At 41.1% G+C, this 16,242-nt stretch overlaps 1 protein-coding gene across 2 annotated transcripts in view; it reads right to left on the reverse strand.

Moving 5' to 3' along the window:
• Positions 1-15,044, reverse strand: part of NCOA2 (nuclear receptor coactivator 2) — a 196,991-nt gene extending 181,947 nt beyond the window's left edge. The window contains exons 1-2 of one of the 2 annotated variants that reach the window (XM_035316110.1): positions 14,888-15,044; positions 5,266-5,345 (exon numbers count right to left, since the gene is read on the reverse strand). The gene's annotated coding sequence lies outside the window, so the exon portion shown is untranslated. Of the gene's footprint in view, positions 1-5,265; positions 5,346-14,846 lie in introns of both variants that reach the window. The other variant, XM_035316113.1, reaches the window with a different exon arrangement.
• Positions 15,045-16,242: the final 1,198 nt, after the last annotated feature.

The following is a 16,242-nucleotide window of genomic DNA, read 5'->3' on the forward strand; positions in this document are numbered from 1 at the left end:
TGGCTGTCCTTTCTGAAGGAGAAAAATATTCAAAAACCTTTTCTCTTTCCAGATTAAGATCAGGTGTTTTGTCAAGCTATGCATAGTTTAAGAGATATTTCTAAACCAACTTAATATTATTAAACTTAAAATCTGTAACTTATCTGAGACTGAATTTTTCAACATCCAAAGTTTATTTAAAATTTGTTTAAAAATTACAATTTCTTGCCAATCCAGTTAATATAAAGGTAAATTAATCAGATAGAAACACTGTGCCACACTTTATATTAACCAGCTGCAAATTTGCTTACTATTCTCATCACATAAGTCTTCAGAATTTAACATCCCTGCATCGTGACATGATAAAAATTCACCCACTTTAATGTACAGAAATATCCATGAACCTCAAATTATTGTACTATAATGCTGTCAAATAAACAGACTACTGGAATTCAATTTCCAGAAAGCCAAGGCAAAATCTACTGGCCTTAATCTGAAATACCAGTGTCATTTTCAAGCCCTGTATTTAATTAATACTATTTGCTGTCAAGAGCTGAGCTGGGTAAATATTTCACTCTTCCCAATTCAGGGGCTAAAGGCAGGCCCAGAGGAAAATTTGCCCGAGTAAATGCATCTCATCTTCTTTGATGATGCAAGTGCTCAGTTGTCCTGTTCTTGACCCCTTTAGAATTCCCAGGCTCCAACACCAGTGGTACAATGTCATCAATCTATATTTAAAATATATATTGATTTTCCACAGACAATAATGACAGCTATTCCTTCTGCAAATGCATATATACTATACCTTTGCCCACATAAAAACGTTCCTATCAAGGTAAGAAATGAAAAAATTTTACCAAAGCCCATTACTAAGTCAAAACCAATATTTAAGAAGTGAATAAAATCAAGTTAGCAATCTCATTTCCTAAATATTTTTTATATATCTCACTGAAACTGAAATGTTAGAAATAACCTTCCTGGATATATCAAGAAAAGGCAAATTTCAATCAATTGAATGATAGTGTTTTCAACAGTCCTTGATATATGAAGTTTAGCTCTATCAGTTCAGTAAGACGTTCATTGACAGAGCACTCCATTTAAGTCCATTCACAGTAATTAATGAGTTTTACATATTTAAGGATAGTTTACTTCAGACTTAAAATGAATTTGAATGTCGTGGCCTCAAAACTACTAAAGTACTTTTAACGTGCTTTCATTATTAAGCAATCTAGATCTGCTAGTTGCAAGGATGATGAGATTTCTCTATAACTCTGTTTTCACTAATTTTAAAGGAAATGCAATATAGTATATTTGTGTGAATTTCAGCTCTCCCACACAATAAAAACCAAGGATTTCCATGATCTCCCATTCGTAATTCCAGTAAGGAATTAAAAAAAAAAATATATGGGTCAATTTAATAAATCTTAATAGATGCTCATTTCTGTATGTCTGAGGAACATTCTCACTGTACCGCCCACACAAAGTTTGCTCACAGATTAGCAGTATCATTTTAACCCTGACTGCATTAAATTCACTATAATCAAGCATCTACTTTTACAGGCATTTTTACAGTCAATTCATGTTAACTGTTGCTACTGAACAGGAGTGACTGAAAACAGAAATCTGATCATATTTCACGCAAAAACAGAACTCCTCAGTTTTGAGGTCTAAGCAATGTGACCACATTCTCTCTATTTAGCACAAACCAATTCAAACTAGGTTAAAACTGCCTCATAGATTACTCTTCAAATGAGAAGGCCTAAGTCAGAAAAAAGTCATCCATTCCTGTGATCAATAACTCTATTTTACTTCAAGTATTTCAGAAATACAGACCCTATAGGAGTTAAGGTGTTATGAACTCACTCCTGAGCTCTTGGTGGGCTCCATCCCAGCACAGTTTTGCATTTTGATAGAAGTGATCTCTCTCATACTTCTACTTATATTTCATACGTGGAACCTACTATAATCTTTCCTCACATGCATCTTCAAACTAACAGTGAACGCTCTTAAAACTTGCTTCAACATAAGGTACTTTTATTTTAAGTCTTACACTGTTTTCTGACAGCACTCCCTTTACACACAGGCATATTAGGAGGACACAGACAAAAGTGGGACATCTGTCAGAATTTCATCTATGACTGCTGTGAGCAACAAGGAGTACAACTCAAAACAAACAGACAAATATTTTCTATGCATCACACTTGACACTAACTACAACACAAACGTCAACGAAATCACTACAAAGTTGGATTGAAACAGACTCTCATCAAGAGTGACAGAAAAGTGAGATTCCTCTACTCTGCATTCTTTTTCCTTTTTGTCACTGAGAAGCATTCACTGCAAAAGAAACCATTTCAAGCAGAAAGAAAAGGAGAAAGAGACATGATATTTTCTGACTGAAAACCTTTAAATTAGGAAATAAGACTAGTATTTTTATCTGGGTGGTTTCTTTAAAAACTTAAGTCTGACAGTCTCTAACTGCACACCCTTCTGGTAAGGCACAGCAGCTACCTTGTATCACCCTAACCACCAGATTTCCAAGGGTGTAGTCACAAATTCTAGCATTTACATTATTTCTATATGCTTATGTATATATACACTAAAGCCATTTAACGAGTCCAGGACTCAAACTCTTATGCACTACATTATATTCAAAATATATCCATCCAGTATTAAACAGTAGTTTCACTTGCTGCAAAGTTTACTGGAGTGGCAGAGAGGCTGAATGCACACAATTGTGTTACAGTCCCACAACACACAGTCAAACACGACATTTATTCCACAGGCAGCTCATATGAAAAGCTGAGGACAGAATTTCTTAAGAGATTCCAGCTGGTATATCTTTTCATAGAATCAGAGTTGTAGGAGTTGGAAGGGACCTCAAGAGATCGAGTCCAACCCTCCTGCCAAAGCAGGAGGTTCCCTAGAGCAGGCTGCCCAGGTAGACATCCAGACAGGCCTTGAATATCTCCAGAGAAGGAGAACCCACAACCTCCCTAGGCAACCTGTTCCAGTGCTCCGTCACTGTGAAGAAGTTTTCACAGTTGGTGCGGAACTTCCCGTGATCCATTTTTTGGCCATTGCCCGTTGTCCTTTCCCCACAAACCACTGAAAAGAGGTTGGCCAAATCCCTCTGTCTCCCACACTTAAGATACTTGTAAACATTTTCTAAGTTCAGACATTAATAGTTAATATAAATTAATATAATTTCTCTCTGATATTGCACCAGAGAATGTGAAACTCAGAATAAAACAAAAAATAGGACTGGAATCCCAGGAATTCAGAAGTCAATGTTAACAATTCCGAGGATTCAAAGGAACCAAAGTTTGGAACTATTCCAGATCTTATGCAATTCCCTTTCCCTTAGCTATCACGTGAACACGTGGGTAACTATCCATTTTAGAACATTAGGATATTATTTTTGGAGAGCTGCCTCTCTATTTCCAGGTTCATCCTTGGCTTCAAATCCTTTCATGGAACTTTTTTTTTTTTTTAATACTATTTTCTTCCTCACTGTTATAACCACAGACTTCAATATTAAAAGCTTTGAGTTTTCATAAACAGCAACTATATTTTATTTAGTATCTGCAAAGGTACCATATTATTTTCTGTCACTGTATCAACTAAACGAATTTGGAATTTTGGTGCAGAACTTAGCAGCACTAAGCAAAAGAAAGTTTTTTTTTCCCCACTCACATGAACTAATTAGGAAAAAAGGCAATTATATGCAAATTGTTTTTATTTGAATATTTACTTTTTTCAGTCTTAACGCATTCTCTGTTTGATAGAAAATTGCAATCAAGACAACTGAAATGAAAACAAACATGCTATCAATTTGACAACAAAATTTCATGTTCTCTATGGGGAATTTTGGCAGTGACATTTTTCTTTCTTCATTATTCATACCTAACTCATTCTGAGTCTTTTATTCAAAAAAAAATCAACATATTTTGAGATTCTTACTTTCTTCTTTTTAAGAAATTAATTTAAATGATCACAAAAATAGCTTATTATTGAGAAAACCTGCATGTACACATTATGATCATTATGCATCTCAAGTAAGTAGTGTAAATAATATAGTGTAAGCAATAAGTGTAACTAAGTAATAAATAACATCCACATGACACAACATTTTCAAGTTAATATATAAACAAACTATTCAACCAGTATTATGAAGTCTATTGAACACAATGAACTGCAAATTCTTATTATTAGAACAGCCAAGGAAAAAGGCAGAAAAACAGAAGCACTGAAAAGCTTCTTAAATCTCATTTCAGTTTAAAGAAAAGCATTGTTACTTTGAAAAAAAAAAAAAACTCAATGTAATTAACAAAAGAGGAAATGATACTTGATGTAGACATACATAATTTTACCCATAAATGGCTGGCATTGTATAAAGAGCTATGCCCCAAAAAAACCAAACCCTTCTTAGGTTGCTCATTCCCCACCTCTATATTTAGTGTGCAAGCCTCAAAAATACATATTTCTGACCTTAATAAGTCACTCTATGTGTTAAAAGACAACATTTATTCATGAGTACCCTGAAAAGGTTCTCACATAAAATCTCAAATGCGTATTTGTAAAAGATTTATACCAAGTGAGTATATTGATATATTAAACATACCTAAAATAAAAACACAGCATTTATATTCTACTTTCTTTCACTGCACTACCAAACTATTATTAGTCTGCATTTAAACAATCCACAGGGGTCCTGTTTTCTAATTCTCAGTGGTATTATCCCTTCTTGCGAGCAGAGTTAAACAGGCACAGCATTGCCTGATGGAGCCATCAGACAGTAATTCTTGAGCAACAAGCAGTTTAAGTCATCAGTGTCATTATACCTATTTCAGCCCTCAATTTAAGTAATTTATTAGTGCAGATAGTTGGATGGAAAAGCTTGTATTACTTTATACTCAGCCTTCACAAAAAGACAGACCATAATCAGCACATTGGAAAAAACACCAGTTCCTTAGTTAAAGAATGAAGTATCAAACAAACTTCACATGCAGGAGCATCACATATTTATCCCCTTCAGCCTTCAGAGCACAGTCCCATTCCTGGTCCTGGAGCTAAACCAAGCTCCCTGCTTTCATAACCAGTTCAAGCATCTAAAGTCTCTAAAATGTTCATATTTCCTCTGACTGTAATATCACACATTACTTAAAACCAGGGTTTTAAGTAACGCTGTATCCACACAATCACTTTAAGATGTCTCACATCAAATTCCTCAGCAAAGGAGGTAAAACTGTAAGGCAGTCTAATTAAACATGACGGAGAACTCACCAAGACTCAGCAAGGCAGGCAGGGAGTTCTAGAGGCTGTGTGTGTGAGGGACCCCAATACTCAGATGCATCTCAGATATGCTGTGAACAAAATTATGAGAAAGAGATCAGTTTTTTTTTAAACAGGCAAAGAAAAATGAAAATACAATGGTTAGCACATCTCACTTTTAAGCATAACATCACGAGGGAAACATTATGCATGTTGCAGAACATTATCTCTTTTTCCAGACATAACAATCTCCTTCTAGTTGCACAATCACTCCAGGCACAGAGCTTCCTCTTTACCTGCTACCTCCTGCAAATTTGCAGTGATAGCAACTAAGATGTTTAAATTAATTTACATGGTATGTAGTCCTTGTTTTCACAAAAGAATCTGTGGGAACTCTCTGCAAAAGTGCTTGGTTCCTTTTTTGGTTGACTGCTTGGCTGGCTGACTTTGTAACATATGAGTTTCAAATCTCTAAAAAGGAGAAACTGGTGTTTTTATAAAATGCCTTTCAAACATTATTTCAAATTGTATGTATTGCATGTTTCTTCTCCGAATCTCCACTTACAAGACCTCTGACTTGAATGATGAGATCAGCGGACAAATTAAAAAACAACTGAAACCAATCAACAAAAAATATCTTTTCCTTAGTACAGAATTTAAAATGCCAGAAGAGCGGAAGACAAGCATCACAAAGCAATGTACATTTCTTCAGGAAAGAGGAGCAGGTGGGTAATATTAACATGATACTGTCCACAAAAATATTATACCTGGACTCCTGTTTATAAGCCAGAAAGTACTTTATGTCAAATGAATCCAAGCAATCTACAAAAAAGTTTTCTAACTTCTCTTTCTGACCAACAAAAGGGCAGAATGTAAAGAAAATGGAAGATAAGCTACGAGTCATCAACAACCAAAGTACTAATTATGTCTCAAGAAAAGTGGGATTTCTAGACAACTATATGATTTCTGTCAATATTACCATCTCACAAAAAAACTTCAAATAAAGTCTGCTGAAATTTTTCTAGTTCAGACAGGACATCACTACAGTAACAGGTTATTCAGAGGACCCACTAAGAAATGAAATATTTTTGTATAAAATACATACACAGAAGATCTGAAAACATTACTGTCTCAGGAATGCCTAAGTATTACACAAGGTCTACAAACCACTTTTTTTTTTTTTAATTAATTTTTATTTTGGTTTTGGAGTTTGCCCTCATTCATGCAAAACACAGTCATGTCTTGAGGTAAAATTTTAAGTAAAACACCAGATCATTTGGCATTTTATCAGGAATTACAATTTCTGCCAGACACCTGCAGTTCAGAAGGATCCAGTAAGGAGAAGCCACTGCCCAAGCAGATGATGAGGCATAGCCACTGGGTGCCCTTCATGCCAAAGGCAGAGAGCAAGGGCTTCAGCCCCAGCTCCAGCCCTTTGCCATAGGATTGCAATAATGACAAGAGTGTCCGTGTAGACAGAACTGTTTTCCATTCATCTCCCAACTCTAGAAGGGCTGAATCCTCCTCCTCATGCCAATCTTTTCAGCTGCTGCCCATCAGCAAAGGAGGATGGGCACTACTCAAGTACCATCTTGTCTCTCAACAAGAAGCATGGCTTGTGTTTTCCTCCTGCTAATTTATTTTGGGGTCCTCACTTCCTGATCTATGTGGCCTTCCAATATCACTGCTCAGAGTCTGCAGATGAGTAACATGATTCCCAATGACTCCTCTACAGCTCACTGGGCACAGTGCCACAACGATGAAAAGTCAGCAAAACTTGTCATTGACATTTTTTTCTATTTGTATAACATTTTAAATAATAACAACAGAGCTGTCTGAAAACCAATATATGACAGTTTCATAGGTTAAATACTATCTTCAAAATGCTATTAACAAAATGTTTCTTTTTAAAGTCTTAAATTGTACATAAACCAGTGATAGCTTGATGTACCCAAACACATGGTATATTCCAGATTTATGCTTCTAATTAAACTAGATTATCAGTGAGGAAAACCGATGAACATTGCACACTGAAGTTACCTATTAGTCCTTGCTTTCCTTTCTCAAGCCCTTTCTGAAGTACAAAGGGAAAGCAATACTACGGAACAAGGCACTGCTAGTACCTATTCCCAAGCAAATCATACCCACAAGAATCAGAAGGTTCTTGGGATGCCCCTGAAAACTGAAGAGAAACCACCCTTGCATAAAGCCAGCTTTCACAGTAATATACTTTTAATGGTGGTGCTCAAAGGCCTGTATATAGGCCTCAGACAAAGGCCTACGTGATGTAAGAGCCTCTGCCCTAAGAAGTGTTCAAATTATAAGCATTAGCTATGATATAAAAGTGGAATATATCGTAGTTACTATTCTTCACACTTGTAGCTTTCCAACACCACCATTCAATCTTCCAGACTGGAGAGTAAAAGAAAACTTTTAAAAGGCAAACATAATAACTAAGTGCTACTGATAAGGCCCAAAATAACATCCTGACTTCAAGCCATTTCACATATTTATTTTCCATTCATTCACAATAATTTCTTTTACAGTGCAAATGGACACCTGTATTCCAGCTACCTGCAGCAGTGTAAGATGTGTTACCTCCTTGCCCCATAAAGACTCTAAGTTGTGAAGAGAACAAAATATCAACACTACAAACTATAGTTTAGCTAAGAAGAAGGGAGCGCAAGACAACCACTTTCAGACATATGTAGAATAGACCTTTATTTAATGCACAAGCCAAGTGAATATATTTTTTGATCACATACATAGTCTTCAGATTCCCTAATTTCTATGCTAAGAAATGGTCTTTAAAGTGACGTCATTGTCAGTTAATGCTAATTTCATGCAAAACCGTAGCAAGAAAACATTTAGAGGCCTCACTAGAAGCGCTGTATCTTTGTATCAAAGATGTGATCCTTAAAAAAAATAAAGCTTTAAACTGTTATTAGAGCTGCATTTTAGAGCCAGTAAAGTATCAACTGGTTGACTTACAAAAATAATAAAAAAAGAATATAATAAAGGCAACAAGTATCCTAGTCCTACTAAAACGAAACCACATAATCCTGGTTGTAAATACTGATTTAAAAAATAATAATAAAACGCAGACTTGACTCGAAGAAGTATTCTCCTTGAAATTGAAATTAGATAAAGTAAATAATGTATTCACCTGTATAAGCTCACAATCTTCCTACTCTATGAAACTGTTCTAAGAAATTGATAGGAAAGGAAGAGGACATCACCCATATTTCTCAAGACCAAGGTACAAATTTGTATATGGGCAGCAAGTTAAATTAGTTGAAGATAATTGCATTTATTTCTGGGAATAACCTCAGTGGTTGGTCTGCAAGCCCTGACATTACTTTAGAAACAGTAAAGGATAGAAAATGAAGAGCTACCTGGCAAACTCAAAACAGGGTGGAAGAACTGTGAAGGAAAGTAATCTGAACTGTAAACCAGGTGATGTCTGAACTCTCACTTGTACAGGTATGAAAAGCATATGACCTTGACTTTATTTTTTAATTTGATTCTGTCACACAGGTATGTGATGAATATGTAAGTTCATAAACTACCAGTAATAAAAGTGTCAGTATATACTATCAAATTTATTCATAGGCAGAACTTCCTCCTTCCTCATAAAGTTTTCTTTTTAAATGCAATTTAGTACTTCCTACATAATCTGTGAGGTACAAATAAGTGACAAACTACATTGTTTTTAATTGGAGTAATTTTCTTCAAAATCCATTTGTAAGGCTCATTAGAGATCAATACTGACAGCAATGAAAAACTAAATCTGTTCACACACAGATGAATTACCACATGGACAGAATAAGATTCCATAATAATTCTGACCTAACAAGTAAAATGTTATTTCACTTTCCATCCCCATTCTTCAATCCCAGACTTTTCCACTGAGGCAGCCAATAAAGCAGCCAATTGTGATATGCCCACTATAAATCCTACCAAAGAGCAACAATATGTCTTACATAGCTCACTAAAAAAGCATCGAAATAGCAACACTCAGTCATCACTACATCAAATATATGATCTCACTATATCCAAGGATCCCCCCCCATAGAAGCTCATGTGACCGGTACTACCTGAGATTTATGGATAAATCAACATTTTCAGTAGATACCTTTAATTTGTCGCCTATACTCCCTGCCCTTTCATTAATACACTAATGGTTTCCATATATTTTTTGCTAAAATAGTCCACATTACGTTATCCTTTCTAACCAAGAAGTAACTTCAAGTTAAAAAAAAGAAAAGAAAAAAAAAATGTAATAAGGACTTGCAGAGAGGGCACTGCATGTTACCTGTAAAAAGCAAAGGCATGTTACAAAAAGGCTCCTGAAAAATCTAATCTCAGTGCACTCACAGAAAGAGTGAGATTTACTATCAGTTATAGCTGTGAAAATGAGAGCAAAGAAAGAATAATATATGCCAGTAACTGTATTAATAGGAGATTGTTATGGAAGCCATTTAAGGAAATGCAAGGCTAGGAATGGTATAATGATGCAGCTGCAGAAGAAAAAAAAGTGTGTATTGTTAATGTGTTGTTGTATAGCTTTAGACATTTAAATTAATGAACTAATTTCAAACTTCAAAAAGCCAAGCACCCCAGTGACCATGCACTTTCCATAGGAATTGTGCCTGTATTATTTCCATATAACTAAGTAAAATTTCTATTACACTTAACTTGAATAACATCTTATTTCCATAGAGCAAGATTGAAAAATCATAAATATTAACAAAATGTAATGCAGTGAATCCACCACATTCAAGACGTATTTTCTGAGCTATTCATCAACCCAAAGTAATTTTATAAAGCAGCAGAAGTATTCTAAATGCTCAGGAGAGGAAACACTGTTCTAGGTAATAAGTAAATGTAGGACTGAGCAGAAGAAAATGAATTTCTTCCACTCAGTTTTTTTTTCATTATGTAAATTAATGTTAATACTATTTCTGAATGCTCACATCACTACACTGACAAAATTGTTTTGTTTTGGATTTTTTGTTTGTTTGCTTAAGCCCTTATTTAAAAATACACCACGATGATTTGTGGTGTTGTTTTTTGTTTGTTTTAGCTTGGATTTTTTTTTTTTTTTTAATGCTGCACCCTAACTTGGTTAAACTATACAAGCTGTCATTTTCCATGTCCCCTTTCTACTTGGTATATTTTGAAGAGGCTAAGCTACTGAATCATTAAAAATAGGGAATGTTTGCATAATGCAAATACTGCTGACAAACTACTAGCCTCAGAACTGGTAAGCTGCTTTAGCAATATGTAACCACTGATGTAACATTACAAATTATTCTTACTACTCAAAGTTACCATTTCACCTACATGCACGCCTGTTCAAACCGCAACTCCAACACAGAGCAGGATTCCTTGTGTTTTATGTTTTCCCTGAAATCTTAAAAATATCATCAAAATGCTATCTATAATAAATATGTGAAGTGTACATTATCTAAGCTCGATTACCCTGATGGGTAAAAGTCAAAGAATACTTCGGTAAGATTTAAATTCCCAGGAGAAGAAAAGCCTCAGCTCCTGTCTGCAAGCACACAATGGAATCACAGCTGACGATGCACATCTTTTTCTGGATGTCTCCATATGCTCAGGAGGGTTTCCCACCCCCCCCAGTCCCTCCCTGTTTCTCCCTCTCCGCCTCCCTTGCTCTCAGCATTACATTGACAGATTTGTCTTTATCTGCCACCAGGAGCATGAGAATGTTTTAACAACTAACACAAATAAAGTAGTGCACTGAACTTCACCTTATTTAAAAATAAAAATAAGGGATCCTGCCAGAGTAGCCATCTGTAACTAAATTAGCTAATAGTAGAAAACGAGTGCATGAATGGATGCTGTAATAAACCTTCTACAAAGTAAATATCAACATTACTCTGTCCTTAGTTTAAAATGCTAAGTCACACACAAGGGTATATACCACGTAACAACACATCTCACCTTTGGTCTCAGAAGCCAGAAGCCAAACACAGAAATAAAAGAATACCGAACATTTTAATGTAGGTAAGAATTCTAAAGAAAACGCGTGGAATTTGCTAAATACTTTATATGTACTTGAATACAAATTGCATTGTTTAGAGAGGCTAAGCACAGCAAACATACAAAAAATGAATGTGGCAGCAACAGCATTAGCTCAGTATTGCCTTTCTTCAGCGCACAATCTATTAGTACTGAGCAGACAAAGAGAGTTACATTTATACTTGAATTTGGCATCAGTCTCACACTCAGATTTTTCTCTTCAATGAGCTGACAGCATCCTCAAGGCTTTAAGTCTCACAAACCTCTGCAATTTCCACAATTCCCATTTCAGGTGCTACCAAAACTCAGGCTCAATGTTGAGCCCCAGATTTTGCCAATAAGACAGTGACATCAGCAACAAAGGGAAAGACCAGAAGACGGCGGGCATTGTAGTAGCAGCTGTCTTTCCCAATGACTTTGTTATTCCTGCTGAAAAACCTGTGCTCCCTGCTGATGGACTAGCCCTTACTCTCTTTCAGCGATGGAGGGAAGGGTTGAACATCAACACTTTCATTCTCATGACAGTCTTGCAGACTTACAGTGAGCAAGCTGCATCCTAAAGGTTTAAAAAAATACAAATATTCTTAAGTAATTAATCTTGACTTCATGGCTTCAGTTTAATACAATACTCTACTTCCTACGTGAACAAATCCCTAATATTTTTCCATTTTTGTCCACGGGGAACAATCTTTGAACATTATCACTCTCAAACGATGTAGCTACAGTTTAAGAACTTAAAACTGAACTGCCTTATTCCAACAATATCATTCTTGATAGGAATAATGTATTCCTTCCTCAAATGTCTTAAGTTCCGAATATAGCACTGACACCACCAGGACACACAAAGAGGAACACAAGAAGAGCCACACATTTTGCAAAAAAGCATCTTCAGAAACTGCAGATACTCATGAAGTATCAGTGTATCATAGTATCATAGATCCTTTTGTTAGTAAAGACCACAAGCTTGAGAAAATATAAAGTTGAGAAACCTTCAGCTTTTATGTGAAATGAAAGAAGCTGCTGGCTGAAAAAAATGACATGATTACACCACCTTTGTCAGGCATTTATTGCACAATGCTCACCAAAATGAGATACAAACATAGTAAAAATTACATGATTCTTCAAATATTTGTATGACATTTAAGATCAACCATTCTTTTTAAAGCTGTTCCAAATATTTCTGAAGGTTGATTACATGGCTATTTTGCTCAAGCCTCTGTATCACAAAACTGGACGTAGACATTAAGCTCATCTCAGCACTTTTTGTAAACTTAGGGAATAACCTAGGGAGAGCAGGGGGACAAATTTACATCTTTTATCTCCTGGGACACAGTGGAACCAACTTCTGTGTTCCTGTGTAATACAGCTACTTGAGGGCTATATTAGAAGTGTCAAAAGTACGGAACACAAATGCATGGGTGTCCACGTATGACCGCAAACACATGTATGTGCAAATTTGCACGAGCCTCATGTACCCTATTTATGACACCACTGCTGACGTAAACAAGCAAATGTTCTGAAAACTACGTAGGAGGAGGTGCAGTACCTACACAATCTGTTGTAAAACAGCCAATTTTCATTCACAGGGGTCTTGCACTGTTCATAAGCAAACAAGAACCTCGCTTTGGGGAATAACAGCTTCAGTGTGAGGTTCTTGAGGGCACCCAATGCTGCCATTCCTCTGCGAGCGCCCAGCACAGCGGATCAGCAGCTCCCCCTGCCCAGGCAGCCTCTCGGAGGGATCCCCCAGGAGAGGTAGCCCACCAGGTGGCCCAATGCTGCTATCAGGTTGTAAGGAGCGAGGAAATTAACCAGCCAGAGTTGATTTTATACTTCAGCAGTAAAAACCCAAAGGGATGAAAACAAATGACTGCCGTCAGCCACAATGGCAGCGAAGTAAGAACAACAACAACAAAAAAGCTTTAAGTTAAAAGACTGGCAGCCTTAAACTGCCTACTTATTTACAGTGGCAATAGAGCTTTGCTGTAACTGTCATAGCCAGACACAAAACGCTGAGCTCAAACTATTCTCAAACAGCATAAAATATTGCAGGAAGCAGGTGAATAGGCTTTATAACCGAACCGACTACCCCGAAATAAAATAAAAGCATAAGAAGAAAACCCAGCAATAGCCCAACAAGCAAGCCGGCCTCCTTTCACAAGGAGGCTGCTTGCTGGCTAAATTACAAGTGCATTCAGGCAGCGGGTTGCACGCACACACACACGCACACACTTCAGGCACAAGTAGCGAGGGTGAGACCAGCTCGGACCCCGCGGCTCTGGTTACACCGCGGTTACTCCGCGGCTACTCCGCGCCCGGCGGCCCCCGAGGAGAGCGGCGGCAGCGGGGGGCCCGCAGCGCCCCCGCGCTGCGCGGAGGGAGGAGGGCTTGGGGCACCTCTCCCCCCTCGCCCCAAAAGCGTGGGGCCCCGCTCCCGGCGCTGCCACCACCGCTGCGGCGCCCCCGTCCTTGCAGCCCCGCGGTGAGCGCGGCGCCGCCCGCCCCGCCCGCACAGGGACCCCGCGCCCAGCCGGCTGCCATCCCTCCTCCTCCTCCTCCTCGTCCTCCCCGCCCCGCGCACACACGCAGGCACACGGCACTGCGGCGGCCGGGCCCCCACCCCACCCACCCCTCCCGGGAGGCGGCGGCGGCCGCCCCGGGGCTGCGCGAACGCGGAGCCTCCGCGGCTCGGCTCGGCCCCGGCCCGGCGCTGCGCGCACACGCAGGCGCAACCCCCGCGCAGAAAGTTCGCAGAAGTTGCCCGCTTTGCCCCCTCCTTCCCCCCCGCGCTCCCCGGCCCACCGGGAAGGGCAGAGGGCACCTGGAGGAGCCGAGCCGGGATGGGAAGGGAAAAGGGAAGGGGGCGGCCGGCTCGGCCCCGAGCCGTTGTCAGCCGGGGGAAGGGGAGGGGGCGAACACCGCCCTGCTCCCCAAATCAGCCCTTTTGTCAGCGGGGAGGAAGGGAGAGACCCTCCCTGCAAGTTTCCCGTGCGAGGGGGGGGGATCCTAAACACCCCTCTGAAATCCCCCCCCCTCGCCCCGCTCTGCCCCATGCTCTCCCCCGGCGGATGCCCGCGCCCCCCCGCGGCGCCCCCTGCCTTCCCCCCACTTTCTCCCCCCGGCAGCTGCGGGGAGGCGGCTCCCCACCTCCGGCCGGCCTGGCCGCAGCAAAGCGGCCCCCCCGGCCCGGCGGCGGCAGGGTGCGTTGCATACACCCCCCCGCCCCCAACAACGGGGGGGGCGTCCCGGGGCAGTACCCCCCTAAAGAAAAGGGGGGTGTGCGCGCACGATGCCCCCGCGAGGGGCGGCCCCGCGGCCCCGCTTCCCCTTCACCTCCCCGCCGAGGGGGCCGCGACCCCCGCCCGGTTCCCCCCGTAGCCCCCCCGCTCCCCTCGGCCGGCGTCAGCGCGGGGGAAGCCGCCCGCCAACGCCGCCCCTCCGCGGCCCCGGGCGGCCCCCGGTGCCCGTCGGGGAGGCGTGGGGGGGCCCGGGGCACATCCCCCCCCGACGAGCCGGGGCCGAGGGGGGCGTGCGGGAGCCGGTACCGGGGTCAGCGGCGTCCCCCGCGGCCGCCAGCGGCGCTGACCTTCGCTTTGTAAGCCGAAGCTGAAGCTGGGGCTGCGGCCGCCATGTTCCCGTTTTAATAACTGCCTGCTTGTTTATTTCAATGCAGAGACCCTCCCACCACTCGCCCTCCTCCTCCTCCTCCTCCTCCCCTTCTACCCAGAGGAGGGCTGGACGGGGAGGAGGCGGGGGGAGGCACAAGGCACTCCGCCCCCCTGCCCCCGGGCACGGCGGCAGCGGCCGGGCCCCGCGCTGGGGGAGGCTGGGCCGAGCTGAGCCGAGCCGAGCCGGGCTGGGTGGCACCGAGGCGCCGCCACCCCCGGCCGATGTCCCCCCGGGCCGCGGGGCTGTCCCGCTGCCCGCCCCCGGGGACAATGGCAGCCCCGCTCCCCCCAGCCCTGCACCCACCGGTGGGGGTTGGGGGGGGAGCGGGAAGGGGAAAAAGGGGAGGGAGGGGGAAGAAAGGAAAAGAGGAAAAAAAAAAAAGAAAAAAAAAAAGTCCTTTGCCCTCACAGGGCGAGACTTTCAATGCAGCCCGCTGCGGGACTGGGGCGCTTCCCTTGTAGTGGCCCATTTTCACCGAAAAGAAGGGGACGGTCTTATTGCCCCCCCACCAAACAAAATAAAGAATAAAAAAAAGGAAAACGCGTTGCGTGCAAATTGTGGCACCGCCGCACAACCGCGCAGCAGCACCGACTCTCTCGCAGGATGGAGAGATACGAGTTAAAAATTATTGAGGGCCGAAGGATGGTTGTTAAACATTGCCCTGTAGTTCTGCAGGCAAGCCATGATGCAGAAATGCTGTCTTAAAAGATCAGCCTTACGTTTTCACAAGTATCACTAATGGTGAGTTATACTCTACAGGCTCTAACAATTGTTATTTTTAATGTTTTTTCACATGAATATGTAGCCCTAAGTTTTTCTGCAGTTATCCAGGTATTATACATTGTTACTGATAGTATGGCTAACTCAGCAGATACTTTGATACTTTTTTTATCATAATCCTTGTTCCCCATGCTCTTGTCTGACTCATTTTTTTGTGTTTGTTTGTTTTGCTTTTTTTCTTTCATTCAGTAAAAATAGTTCAGTTGTCTCTCAAAACAAATTTAAGGCAAACCTTCTGCCCTGCTTGTCTCCTCTGTCCACTGAAAACTAATATTTTCCTCTTCTGAAGAAAGAACTTGGGCATGGTGGGGATGGCCATCAGAAGTCTGCTTGAATTTAGTCACATTAGAAAGCTGGGGGGGGGGATGGAGGGGATAATTTACATATGCTTAGCTTTGCTGCTAAATTAACGAGAGATTCTACCTACCCTAAATGCCACCCTTTTAGGGGAGTGCTCTTGGCATCGCCCCAAGTGGGCATGCTTCAGTGCTG

Source organism: Oxyura jamaicensis, chromosome 2, assembly GCF_011077185.1.
Source record: "Oxyura jamaicensis isolate SHBP4307 breed ruddy duck chromosome 2, BPBGC_Ojam_1.0, whole genome shotgun sequence".
NCBI lineage: Eukaryota > Metazoa > Chordata > Aves > Anseriformes > Anatidae > Oxyura > Oxyura jamaicensis.